We start from the raw sequence: 15,130 nt of genomic DNA on the forward strand, positions 1-15,130 counted from the left end.
AGAGAGAGAGAGAGAGAGAGAGAGAGAGAGAGAGAGAGCAAGAAGCAGGGGGAAGGGAGGAGAGAGAAAAGAATAGGGAGGGAAAGAGAGATGGGGAGAGCAAGAGTGGGGAAGACAGATGGGAGAGTAAAAGGGAGAAATGGTGAGAAAGGAGAATAAAAGAGAAGAGAAAGGAGAGGGATGGGAGAAAGCAAAAGAAAGGAAGGAAGGGAGGAAGAAAAGCAAAAAGGAGGAATGGAAGGATGAAGGAAAGGTGTAAGGGAGGAAGAAATAAAGAGAAGGAAAGAAAGAAGAGAGGAAGGAGGGAAGGAATTAAAGAAGGAAGGAAAGAAAGAAAGAAAGAAAGAAAAAGAAAGAAAGAAAGAAGGAAGGAAAAAAGAAAGAGAAACATAAGAGGAGAATGCCTAGGAGGCTTAGGCATTGTGAAACAGAAAGGCATCAAATGATTGGTTAAGTTTAGATGGTAATTATGTCACTCATTGAAGGCAAGGGTCAATGGCCTGTGAGTAGAGGAATAGGACAAAGGAATGGGAGAAGATTAAGAGTAATTCTAAGTCAGTCTGGAAGAAGGTAGAGAAGAGCAATAGAACAAAATTTCAGTAGTTTGGAGGGGGAGGAAGAGGGTGTAAGAACTGGACAGGCTGTGTTTCTAACTTCTGTTTCTATCCCTTTAAAAACCTGTTCTCCTGTATTACAGTCATACACATCCTGAGAGCAGGGTCAACCCATTGGGTAGCATGTTTGCATTAAAGTCTTTAAAGAATCCTGGATGAGTTTCCAATTCTCTCCAACTAGCAATATGATGAGCAGTTACTGCAGGGTTTGCTACATTTACTCTCTGGTGTGGACAAAGGAGTTCTTTCTAACAGCAGGGTAGGAGGCCTGTCCACTTCTTAAGAAGGTAATGAATCATAGAAGCCTGAAACATTAAATGGACCTGTAATGAGCTGACCTTGGCTTAGATCACATGAGTTACATTTGAAGCACCTGCATTGTCTGATTAGTTTGAAACAAACCTGAAAAAGGACCAAAGCGCCATTAGAGGCATTGCTATTTCTCTTGGCAGGAGAAAAGTGTCACTTTCTGATACCCCGCACCCCCACCCCAGGCATCAAACACAGCAGTCTTTCACCATTCTCGTTGTTCTCCTTTGGAAGCTTCCCATTTTAGCAAGGTCTTCTTCAAAAGGTGATACTTAGAATGGAACACAATATTCCAGGTTTGGTCTGATCAGGGCAGACAGAGTATAGTAGTCTTCTAGTTCTGGACACCATGGTTATCTTAATGCAGCCCAAATTTACACTATTTTTGGGGTAGCCATATTATGCTGTTGAGCTCACAGTTCACTAAAACCTCTGGATCTTTTTTTTTCCAGACAAATTACTGTCCAGTCATAGCATTTCCATGCTGTACTTAAGAAGTGGTTTTTTAGAACTCAAATGTAAGACTTTCCTTATTTATTCTTTATTCTTATTTATTTTATTTTTAAAAATTAAATTAATTTTAAAATTTTAATTTATCCTTAAGTTTCATTTTATAATCTGTAACCCAACATTCTATATTGACAATTTTTAAAAAAAATTCTGACAATTATCCCACCTGTTAACCATCCCTCTTGGTTTTGTATAATTTGCAAATTTAGTAAACATTCTTTTTTTCTTTTTTCTTTGATTTTTGGAGGGGGGAAAGCAGGGCAGTTGGGGACTTGCCCAAGGTCACACGACTAGTAAGTGTTAAGTGTCTGAGGTTGGATTTGAACTCAGGTTCTCCTGGCTCCAGGGCTGGTGCTCTATTCACTGCACCTAGCCGCTCCTATAGTAACTATTCTATCTCTCACTTTAAGATAGAAAATTTCAGCAGTGCAGGTCAAGCACAGATTCCTTGGGCACTCTACTAGAGATATTCCTTCAAGCTAACAATGAACCATTAATGTTTACACTTTGGGTATGGCCAGTTAACCATTTATCATTTTAACCATTAATCCACTTAATTATATTTTCATTTAAACTGTACCTCCTTTTTCTATTCATATGAAGAGTGTGAGACACCTTGCAGAATGCTTTGTGAAAATCTAGGTAAATTATATTGCTAGCAATCACTTGATTAACCAGTCTAGTGACCTTATCAAAAAAAGGAAATTAGGCATGACCTATTCTTGATGAGACCCCATTAGCACTTTTTGATCACTGCTTCCTTTTCTGGAGATTAATTGATCATCCATTTAATAGCACATTAATTTTTTTTTGCAACAATCATAGAATCAAAGTCATTGGATCAGATTTAGAACTTGAAGAGACTTTATAGGTTATCTAATTGAACCCTCTCATTTTATATGAGAACCTTCCTGAGGTCATGAGGTGATAAGTGGTAGAGCTAGAGCTCGATCCCAAGTCTTCTGACTTTGAACCCATTTGCCCCCCTACTATGCTGTGTTAAAGTCAAACTTCTTTAGTTTACAATTCATCTACTCCTTGCCCCTTATTTTTTGGTGGGTTAGGATAATATTTGCCCTTCTCTGATTTTGAAGTACCTTCCCCTTTCTCTAGGATCATTTAAAGATCACTTATACTTTCAAAAATACATCTGGCAGTTCTTTCAGTAGACTAAATGTAGGTATTCAAGATTTGGTGACTTGAATTCATAAATAACACCTGGGTCCTCTCTTACAATCTTTTTTCTTATCTCAGGTATTAACTCTCTATTAGCAATTTTTGTTCAGCCCTTTCCAATACAAAGACCATTCTTCTTGTTTCTGACTATTGTTCAGTCATGTCTGACTCTTTGTGACCCTATCTGGGGATTTCTTGGCAAAGATACTGGAATGGTTTGCCATTTTGTTCTCCAACTCATTGAACAGATGAGAAACTGAGGCAAACAGGGTTAAGTGAATTGCCCAGGGTCACACAGCTAATAAGTATTTGAGGCCAGATTTGAACTCGTGAACATTAGTCTTCCTGACACCAGGCCCAGTGCTCTAGCCACTGTGCCACCTAGCTGCCTGGGTTCTCTATTACTATCTCTTTACTTACTTTGGATATTAACTCTTTATTAGTAATTTCTGTTCAGCCTCTTCTAATACAGAGATCGTTATCTTTATTAGGGAATGTCTATCAGTGAGTGTCTTTTCTTCCACTACCACCATGATCAACACTTCTGTAACCATGGAGATCACCATCATCCATGCCACAATGACTACTTTGGCAGTTACCACTACTACAAATCAGCACTACACTCTCCACGATCATGACCATGACTATTACTACTACTCTCACCATGACTATCAGCACAATCACTACAATCATCACTCTTACTATCATGATTATTGTTATCTAATGGTATCAGAGCCTGCTGCACAAATTCATACAAACATCTCAGATTAGATCCAATCTTTTTGGTAAACTCCAGGGTGGTTTTCTACTTTTTAGCTCTAAAGGGAATTGTAGTAGTGAACTTAAGGTCACTGACAAAAACCAGCTGTTCCTAATCTTAGAGCAAAAAGACTGATTCTCAACTTTTTACCTATTACATAACTCCCTACAGAGTCTGAAGCATTGTAGAAGGGGAGACTTTAAGTTAACTTTGAAGTAGGAAAAAGATGGTCATGCATCTGTCTTAGCATCACAGAGTAGATTACGGTTTTCTCATTTTAGTTTGTTGGTGCTGGTATTTGTCAGGCTAATGTGCTGTAGGAGCATCCTGACCCCTGTTAAGAGAAGTGGTCCAGTAGAGAGTATAGGGGATAATGAAGAGGGGGATGCTATAAGAAGAACAGAAAACAAGAGCAAATACTCACTCGCATCTTCATCATTACCAAATGTATTAGCAGAAAGAGAATTCTGGGTGGCTAGGTGGTGCAGTGAGTAAGAGCGCCAGCCCCAGCATTGGGAGACCTGGGATAGGTTCCGGACTCAGATACTCGACACCCACACAAAAATAACTGGCCGTGTAACCTTGAGCAAGTTACTTAACCCCAATTGCTTAAAAAAAATAAAAAAAAAAAAGAAAGGAGAAGTCTGCTACATGTAGCGTGAGAGGCAGTTAAGTCTAACTTGCCTCTAAGACAGCCTGCCTCTCTGCCGGTTCTCTAGTTTCCTCAGTTCTGACTTGTATCTTCTCTGCAAAAGGCAGAGGAACCAAGAGCCATCCATTGGAGAATAATTAGCTAAAGTTCAAGACTGAGAAAAATTGCCTCCTTTATGTTTTCTGTAATGGCTATAATGGCACCTGGGTTGTTAACTGAGATATTGTGAGGAAAGTTAAATGCTGTCCCTGGTGAGGTTGTCATGAGGCAGGTATTATTAATAATCAGCATTTATGTGATGCTTTAAGGTTTGCAAAGTGCTTCATGTAAGTCATCTCACTTGATCCTTACAAGAAGTTTGGGAGGTAGGACGCGGCTGTTGTTCATCCTTCATTTTTGAAGGGGACCAATGACATCAGGAGGTTAATGTCTTGACTTGTAAGTTAATAGCATTTAAGTGAAGCAGAGCTGTCCAAAGTCATTAGCTTCACTCCTCCAGAGTCATCAGAGTCCATTGGCAAGACGTAAGTCAAGATGACTACTGATGGCCTCTGCTAATATTGTACCCATTTTGTAGATGAAGAAACCGAGGGGAGGAGAGGCTAAGTGACTTTCCCAGTGCAATAGAGCTAGTTTGAGGCAAATTTGGACTCAGATCTTCCCAAGTCCAAGACCATCATTCTGTTCAGTATTTCATTTAGCTCTACCGACTTCTGGGCATTGACATTGGGCCTGCTGCTATACTGTATGGACCACTCAGGCATTTCATCCACTCTAAAGCTGTATAGTCTCATTAAGATGCAAACTTATTTAGAACAAGGACTATTCTTCTTTTCTATTTGCATATCTAAGTACAGTGCTTGGCATATAATAAGAGCTTGATTAATATTTTTTTTCATTCATTCTTTCGTCTTCAAGGTTTTGCTAGTAACAGTAGAAGGGAAGAGGCATGTGTAACAGAAAATATACTTTTTTGCCTTCAACTAAGTCTTATGTGATTTTTAATCTTGAAAACAAATTACAAATATTTTATCTGTTATAACAATAGTTATACTTTAAGATCTCCTTCTAGAAATGCAGTACGGAGTAGAGGGGAAAGAGACAGAAATTTAGGATCACAGAACTTTACATCGCTTTCTCTGAAGGACCTCAGAGGCCATCTAGTTCAACTTTCTCATTTTGCAGATGAGGAAACACAGTGGCCCAGCAAAATGATGAGACTTTCTCAAGATCAGGCAGTGATGGCAAATGGCCAGTAGGAACCCAGGTGTCTGGGACCAGATACTTTACTTTTTGACCTGACCTCAACTTCCTCATCTATAAGAAGGGGAATAGATTTTCGGAATTCTAATACAGCTATCTCCCTCCATTACCCCACCTTTCAATTGAATTCTCTCCTGCAATAAAGATGCACAAGCATGCAAAACAACCCATTGGCTGTGTTTGATAGAGTAGATTTCATTTTGCACCTTAATCCACCTTCCCTCCACTGAGAGGTGGGAGGCATGCTTCATGTTTTGTCCTTTGAAGTCATGAACTCTGAATCGATCAGACCTTGGAAATTTCTCATTCGTATTTTCCTTTGTGTTACTAAGATTATTGTGTAAATTGTCCTCCTGGTTCCGTTTACTTTGTTCTGTATCATTTCCTATAGGTCTGGTCTATTTTCCACAGGTAAGATTTTGAGCACATATTATATATAAGACTCATGTAGGGCTTATTTGTGCCAGCAAATCCCTATTAGTCTTACTACCCTTGTGACTATGGGGATAACAATTCAGTAAAAGAGGTTTCAGTCTTCATTTTTTTTTTAACAGTTTCTGTACAGACAGGACTTGGGGAAGAGAACCAGGCCTTATCTCCAGCTGCTTTTGTCCTTAGCTATAAAGCATAACAGGTTGTAAGTGCAAAGCAGGAATGTGAAGATGAGAATAGAAGAAGGAACTCTTTGAAAACTAATGGCAAGTGATAAAAATAAGTTCCCCAAAGGAATCAGTTTGCCTTTGGATCCAGTGAGTACTTTGATTCCTACAGTGCTAGCTACCCCCTGGAAGAAGCACACAGTGATGGAAACCTGGGCCAGTACAATCCTAAGATGAGAGCTCTAATAAGTTCTGCTCCATCCAATTACCAAGGACTTTATGAATTTCAGTGGTAAGGATGCCATTCACCCAGATACCCTGACCCTCTCTATATATCAGTCTCTCATCCTGGCAGAGGCCTCAGTCAGCTATGTAAAATATGGTTGGAATGGTGGTTTTGTTCTGAGATGGACCTGGGGATTAAAAAAACATGTGATATAGCTGGCAAATATGGTCAAAGTGACCCCTCAGAAATGATGTCTCTTTGGCAATGAACCTTTGGGAATTACATTGATCAGACATATCTTTAAAGAGGGGGCTCTCAAACCTCTCATTCAATGATTGTTCTGTAGTGTGTATCTAGCCACAGAGATGTGTTATCACAGTAAAAAAAAATAAGAGAGGCCTCTGTGAAACATAGTCATTGTTCTCAGGGTTTGGGGAATTAGGTCACTGGAGAGGCAGAATCAGTCCCTTTCTTGAGTAGCAGGCTGAATATGAAAGGGAAGTAAGAGTTTTGGAGTCCCTGCCTCAGATTTTCTTTTAAATTGTTGCATTCATTCCCAAAAATATGGTATAAAGAAAAGAACACTCACTGCACTCAGAATCTGCTGCTCTGGTACCAGGTGGCCCCCCTCCTGGTCCCCCTCCTCAACCCTGCTTTCCTGACTCCTTTTGTGTGTTGTCGCCCCCTTTAGATTGTAAGCTCCTTGAGGGCAGGGACTGTCTTTCTTTTTATTAACTGTATCTCCAGTCTTTCGTACAGTGCCTGGCACACAGTAGGTGCTTAAATTATTATTGGATTAGAGCGGAAAGAAAACTAGACTTGAAGCTAAAGAACCTTTGTTTAAATCTGAGCTTTGCTAGTTAGCACCTGTGTGACCTTCGGCAAGTCACTTAACTTCTTTGGGGGTCAGTCTCTTTATCTGAAAAAAATAAAGGGGTTGGACTTGATTACCTCTGAGGTCTCACCCATGATCCAGGGGTCAGAACATTGGCTAGCTACCTGTTTTTGCATGACCAGTAAGCTAAGAGTAGTTCTTATGTTAAAAAAAATAAAAAAAATTGTATTTAAAAATTCAACTCTTAGCTAGTGGCCATACAAAAATAGGCAGCAGACTGATTTGGCCATTTGTTGCATTTTGCCAACCTCAGGTGTACGATCCAATGAACTCTGGTTACAGGGCCATAACTTAGTATTTTTGCATGTGGGGCAAATGCCAGAAACCTCACCAAGGAGAAGTTGCAGGAAACATGTCTTTGGTTGGGCTGGAAAAGGTGAAAAAGTACTCCCCTTAAGGAGTAAGACAGAGTCTCTAGGATACCAGTGTAAATTGACTGCTGAGGAGGCCAACATGGGTAGTGAAAAGCAGGGCAGAATCACAGAGAAAAATTACCCCATGGTGCTAGCAGATTCCAGTTCTAACTGGTGATTCCTGATAACCAGGTTCTAGATCCAGGGTTATTAACCTAGGGGATCACATACCCTATTGGGTTCTGGCGATAGATTTCAAGGGGCATATGAATTTGTATGGTAAATAATTGCATCTTTAGTTTCACAAACCTCTAAATGAAATTTAGCATTCCTTCAATTATTTTAGAACATTGCTATTCTGAGAATGGGTGTATAGGTTTTCCCAGACTTCCAAAGGAGTCTATAATACAAAAAAGATTAAGAACTCTTACTCTAAAGCCTAGTTTCTATGCTCCCAAAAGACCACAGATACTTCTAGCACTCATTAAATTTGGTGCCCTCTAAATTCAGTATGTCAGCACAAAGTCCCAATTGTCTTGACCTAGTTGTGGGTCTTCATGATGGTATGATCTAGTGCCCCAAGTCTTTTCCTACTGCCATCCATCCTCTACTCAGCTGACAAAGTAATTTTCCTAAACCGCAAGTTTTGGCATGTCAACCTTCTTCACTCCAAAAAATTCAGTGTCTCAACTAAAACTTGTCTGTTTGGCTTTTAAAGCTCCTTTCCAACAGGTTTCTTCAAACCTTTTTGATCTTCTTACACATGATTCCCCATCTACATGCTCTACAATCCAATTATATTGACCTTCTTGTCATTCCTTGTACATGTTGGGTGCTGCTTAAACAGATAGAGACATGACTCTTGATTGGCTGAGAGACCTCTGAGTCAGAACATTGCACATGTGCAGAGACTGCTGAGAAAAAGAGAAGCAGAGCTTGGAGTTCAACTTTGTAATGAAGAAATGGAGCCCTGGAATCCATCCCTACCATATCCCTTGACTTTCAGAAACTTCAACCCTAGAAACTACTAAAAGTAACTTCTCAGGTGAGATCATTCTTTCCTCAGTTGAACTGATATTTTATCCTGTTTCCTAGCTAAAGATCTTGGGTAATCTTTCTTCTGCTTTAATATGCCTGATTTCCCCAACTTTTGTTTGTTGTTACCTTGAATAAATGTGTGTGGTTGCTCTCTGAGTCTGTTTATGCAATGGGCATTAGGTGGGAGGGTACTTCGCAGGCAAGAGTAAGCTAAGTGTCATCCTCACCTTTAGAGTAACTAGAAAAGTGACATTTTTTTGTGATCTCAAGAGAATCATACCCCAATACATTAGAGGAATGGTAGATGGATATAATTCTAGCTCAATACTCCTTGGAGATAGGAAAGTGAAGGAGCAAACCCCCAGCCACTGCTGTCCTGGATCCTGCTGGCCTCTGAAAGAAATGATTATTAAATAAGTTATTGAGGAGATCCATGACCTTTACTAAAAATTTAGTAAAGATAAATATAGACCACATAGACCATCCCATCTAGGTGGAGTTGCTGTCCCACCCAAATAAAAACCTTACCGAGAAATTCTAGTCAGTGAAATCTGGTCCATTGTGTTCTTCTCAGCCTTGGGTGTAGATTCTTTGTCTAGATTGCCTGAAGCTGGGGGTAGTCTAGGAAGTAGAGTGATTAAAATCTCCTCCCTTAGTGCTCATTAGAATGGATCCATCTCTCATCATAATATTCTTTCTTCTCACTAATTGTTAACCAATCTGAGTTTATTGCCACCCTCAGGAACACCCCATCTTCCTAGGGCATATAAGTTTTCAGTGGGTTCCATGAAAGGGTATTTGGCATTCAACGGTGCCACTTACCTCTTTTATTATTAATCTACTAGCATGATTAATAAAATGATTAATTTTACACATTTTACATTAAATTACACCTCTCCCAGACTAGGCTCCTAGCATTGCAGACAAAACTCTCCTCTCATTCTCTACAAAGTTGGAGATCATAATCTTTCTTTGCTTAGATGGAATGGGACTTTCCAGATCCCAAATCAAATATCTATTTATCCAGACCACATGTGGTCCAGTCATTTTATGTTAGACAATCCATGCATTGACACCATACAATCCATATTACATATGGTTTGAGAGAGTAAGAGTAGACCCTGGTTACCTATGTACCTGCGGTCTCCCTGATATAATGTAAACTCATTAGGACAGATGCAATTTCATTTTTGCTTTTACATGCCTACAACTTAGCCCAGTGCCTGGCACCTAGTAATCATGTATGTGAAACTATTTTCAAATAATTTAAGTTGCTATGAAAGTAAGAGGTATAATAATTATTACTGCTATTAATACTGAAAGGCAATATATAGTTTAGTGAATGAATGAAAGGAAAAGTATTTTTAAAGTGTGTTTCATGTGCCAAGCATGATATTAAGTGCCAGCAACATGGAAAAGTGAGATAGTTCCAGCTCTTAAAGTCCTTATATTTTAATAGAGGGAAACAACACATAGAGGGCTATTCAACTGAAGGACTGATGCCAAGGTCCTGTGGAGGGTAATGGATAGATAGCTTGCTTCATAGTTTTGAATTATGGAGGCCTGGATTCAATCCTGTCTCTAAAACATTCTGGTTTTGGAACCATGGGCAATTCTCTAAGACTATCCATTGCAGAATGGCCTTTCATTTGCATTGACAGAGGGAGTTCCCTGATTGTCCTCCTTGCTCCCCCATTCTACTTTATTATTTGTATCTTGCTGCCTGAATTTCATGAAGGTGAATCCAAGGTCCCCAAAACTTCTCAAGTATACAGTATAGCAATAGTATTCAAGCTTTAATGTCAGTATTTGTACAAATGTAGATGTAAAGCTAGAATCAATTAGAAAGAAAGCTCATTGCTTCACCCAACAGTTTTCTGATCAATATACCTCATCTTTTAGACTACACCATTTATTGAAGGCCTTCTCCCTGCAATGTGGGGAGCACTAAAGTAAATGCTCATTAGTGGATGTTAATAGCTCCTTCAAATGTCTAGGTTAAGGCCTAATTTTCTCTATTCTCTTGATATTGAAATTGTGTATAGAACTAATTTAGGGTCATCTATCCATAGCCAGAAGCAGTGATGTGATAGAGTCAGACCTTTTTGTTTTAAGATGGCTGATAAATTTTCAGTGTGAGCATTTACATGTCAGAAAATCGGCAGTTGCTACAAATCAGGGCTTGATTTGCCTTGTTTATTGTCCAGACTTAAGAGAATGAAGGAGAAAATGTCAATAATACACATAAAAAAAAGTATGTTGTGTGTACATATTTTTTCCTTTGGAGAACTGATTGTTAAACATTTACCAGCACACTCTTGTTGAGAAGGGACCTAAGAGGCCACTAGTCCAATCCCCTCATTTTACAGGTGAGTAAAGAGGCTGAGACGTTGACATATCAATGAACATTTAGGTAGTAAGAATCAAGACCTCTAACTACAGTCAATATTTTTTTCATTTTTGTTGTCTAGGATTTTGATAGAAGAATATGGCATACTATTTAAGGCCATTTGGAATAATAGAGTACTTGGATCTGTAGTCAGAAGAGCTGACTTTGAATATGTGTGTATGTGTGTGTGTGTGCGTGCACACACACATGTTGTTCAGTCATTTAAGTCATGTCTGACTCTTCATGAGCCCATCTGGGGTTCTCTAGGCAAAGTGACTAGAGTAGTTTGCCATTTCCTTCTCCAACTCATTTTCCAGATAAGGAAACTGAGGCAAACAGGGTTAAGTGACTTGCTCAGGGTCACGCAACGAGTGTGTGTGGCCATATTTGAACTCAGAAAGTGGAGTCTTCCTGATTCCAGGTCCAGCACTCCATCTGTTGTGTCACCTAGCTGCCTAACCAATTCATAACTCTACCTAAAAGTTCACTAGTGTGACTGGGAGGATAGTATAGTAGATAGACCTTTGGGCTTAGAGTCAGGAAGATCCAGGTCCAAATCCTGTCTCAGATACTTACTAGTTGTGTGACCCTGGGCAAATCAGTCAACCCTTTTGACCTTCAGTTTCTTCATCTATAAAATAAGAGTGTTGGATTTGATAGCTTCTAAAGTCCCTTCCAATTAAAAATAGATATTCTTGTGAAATCTCCCCCCCCCAAATCACTATTTTCCCCCTTCTTTGTCAATAGATACAGGGTAGAACCTCAGGGTTGTTACTTTTTTTTTCTTTTTGGAGAGGGAAGGTAGGGCAATTAGGGTTAAGTGACTTGCCCAAGGTCACACAGCTAGTTTTGTGTTAAGTGACTGAGGCCGAATTTAAACTCGGGTCCTCCTGACTTCAGGGCCAGTGCTCTATTCCCTGCATCACCTAGCCGCCCCAGGGTTGTTTCTTTTTAGTGAACTGCAACATTTTTTTTTTCAAATGATTAGTTATCAGCAGTTTTCATTTCTTCAGGTGAGGATTGTCTCTTTATATCTTTTGACCACCCATCTATTTGCTAGTGGGTTTTCCTTTTATGTATTTGTATCAATTTTTTCGTATCTTGAATAGTCAACCTTTATCAGAGAAATTTGTTGTGAAGATTTTTTCTAATCATTTTTCTTCTGATTCTAACTTTATTCTTTCTTGTAATAATTTTTTTTTTTGGTATTGTTCATTTTGTCTTCTATGATTATTTCCATCTGTAGTTTAGGTAAGAATTTTCTCCCTTGCCACAGTTGCATCTTTCTTTCCTTCTAATTATTTTTATGATCAGATATTTTTAAACATATTTTATCTATTTGAAGTTTATAATGATACATGTCAGGAGATCTTGGTCTAAATCTAATTTCTACAAGACTGATTTCCACTGTTCTCAGTTGTTTTTGTCAAATAGTGAATCCTTCCCCCATAACTAGTATCCTTTATTTTATTGAACATGAAGATACTATGTTCAATTACTTCTGATTTTTGTTTAACTAATCTGTTCTATTGATAAACTTTTCTGCTTGCTTTATAATATAGGTTAAAATCTGGAACCGTCAGGCTCCTTTCCTTCCTATTAAAAAGAACACTTTTCTTGAGATTCTCGACCTTTTGTTTCTCCAAATTTTTTTTTTTTAATTTTGTGTAGACATATATAATAATCCCTCAGGAATATTGCCATGGCATTGCCATGGAGATGAGAGATGTGCCAGGTCACATTTTCTTAGGAGTCCACAGATTAATAATGTTTTGGCACCAGAACTTCTGAGAGGGTTGTTGTGAAAGTTATTGGGAAAAAGAAACCAGAAAGAGAGCTGTCGGGAGTGCAGAATTCACCACTGTGGTAGAGGAGTTCCAGAATAGAGTTTAAGCTGAAAAAGGATGTTCTGCACATAGTGAGATCCTTCAGATGTTCCTGTGCATGGAAGTCAACGTATTGATTGCTTCAAACTCGGAAAATTGCAGAGAATGTTTGGGAGAGATCTATAAGCTCTTAAATTGGCATGGATTGGTGATCCACATAGGAAAAGGCCAAGTATATAAAGAATTTGTATTGCTTGTATTGCAACATTCTACTGTGTTGGATACCCTTTAGGAATTTTCCAATAATATTTAAATCTGGGGCAGATAGTATAGATGGACAATCAACTGGGCCCAGAGTTGAAAAAGAGGAGTGGGTTGGAAGACTTTCAGAAAATTGCAAAACTGTTTTAGTGACTTCAAGCTTCTCACGAAAGCAAATGGCCATCTTTTCAATACTAATATTTAATCAGAGTTGCTATATGAAAGAAAGAAATGGAATGCTACTCCCTGTGAAGAACTAAAAATGGGTATCACATAGAAGACGATAGAGAAGCAGATATTGCAATAGGCAACAACATAAAAGGAATGAGAGTAAAAGGTGTCATTAAAGAATTGCGTGATGGAAAGAGATGATGAGATGACCACATGTCAAGAGTAAGTGATGAGAGAGAGAGAGAGAGAGAGAGAGAGAGAGAGAGAGAGAGAGAGAAAGAGAGAGAGAGAGAGAGAGAGAGAGAGAGAGAGAGAAGGAGGAGGAGGAGGAAGATGGAGAAAGAGGGAGAAAGGGAGCAAGAGAGAATGGGGGGAGGGAGGGAGCAGATTTCAAGGCTTCTGTGAACTTTGGAGAGACCTGGAACAAGAGTTGCACAGGATTGTTAGGTATGGATGGGTTGTAAACTGAATAATTGAAAGAAACTCCCAAATTATGAGATCTATTTGATCATTGTCATTATGATTTATTATATTTATAGTTTTTCTACATTTCTGGTATGAATCTAACTTGTTCATGGTAGACGATATTCTGAATTTACTGGGTAATTTCTTTACTAACTTTTTACCCAATATTTGTTTTAAAGTTCACTAAGGAGATTAGTTTGGTTTTTTTTTTTTTGGTCTGCTTTCTCTTTCAGTTTAGATATCAGGACTATATTCATTTCATAAAAATAATTAGTAGGACAAATTTCTCTATTTTCCTCAACAATTTTGTAATTTATAATTAATTTTTACTTGAATGCTTTGATAGATTTTTTTTAAATCTTTGATAGATTACCCAGGCTTGATAGATTTCACTTGTGCATTTGGTTTTGGCTTTTTTTTTTTTTTGGTGGCATGAGGGGGGAGAGTTCATTTATGACTTGTTCAATTACTTATTTTTAGATTGAGCTATTTAAAATCTCTATTTCTCTTTCTGTAAATCCAGATAGTTCAATTTTTTAAAGTATTCTTCTATTTTTTAAAAATAATGTTATTGGCATTTGGTTGGAGAAAATAGCTTCTAATAATTTCCTTTATTTCATCTATATCTCTGATACCTCTTTTTTCATTTTTTGATATTAAGGATTTGGTTTTTCTCCTCTAAAAATAAAATCATCCAATATTATTAACCAGTATGATCCAATATTGTCTATTTTACTAGTCTTTAAAAACCAATCCTATATTTATTAATTTGCTTCCTATTTAGAATTGTGTTTATCTCTTATTTTCATGGTTTCTATTTTTGTGTTTATCTAGGGCTCTTTGATTTGTTGCTCTTATAATTTTTAAATTTTATTCTTAATTTATTTCTCTCTTGCTTATCTTTTTGTTGATAAATTTATTTAAAGGTATCCATTTTTCCCTAAGAACTTCTTTGGCTGTGTTCTATAAGTTTTGATATATTGCTGCTTGATATGTATTTGATATATTGCTGCTTGTTATCTATTTGGTATCTATCTGGTACACTGTTATAATCTTTTTTGACAAAATTATCTCATTTCTATGATTTGTTCTTTTATGAGTGCCCAATTGTTTGAATCTTTTCCTTAAATTACCCTGGTGCTCTCTCTCTCTCTCTCTCTCTCTCTCTCTCTCTCTCTCTCTCTCTCCCCACCCCCCCATCTATCATTGATATAATTTCATTATCTATGCTGCCTTTAAGCATAATGTACTTTCCTTCCATATATATATATATATATATATATTTACCTTGTCTATTTGCCCTCCCTGCTTTTAAAAATTCATCTGTGACATAATACATTCTACTCCAACTCCTTATCTTAACTCTATATAAATCTTCATGTTTAACATATGTTCTGTGTTTTACTTTTTCTTTCTCTTATTTTAACCTTCTTTCTATAATATATCTTTCATAACTGACCATTGTTTTGCTTGGGATTATTCCCTCCACAACTCTACACACTTTCTTAAACTTCCTTCTTCCTTTCCTCATGTATTTCCTTATTGATTTTAACATATTTCTACACTCCTCTCTCTCTCTCTCTCTCTCTCTCTCTCTCTCTCTCTCTCTCTCTCTCTCTCTCT

Source organism: Petaurus breviceps, unplaced genomic scaffold (genome assembly GCF_028583685.1).
Source record: "Petaurus breviceps papuanus isolate PSGF00001 unplaced genomic scaffold, PetGlider_PUasm1.0 90822, whole genome shotgun sequence".
NCBI lineage: Eukaryota > Metazoa > Chordata > Mammalia > Diprotodontia > Petauridae > Petaurus > Petaurus breviceps.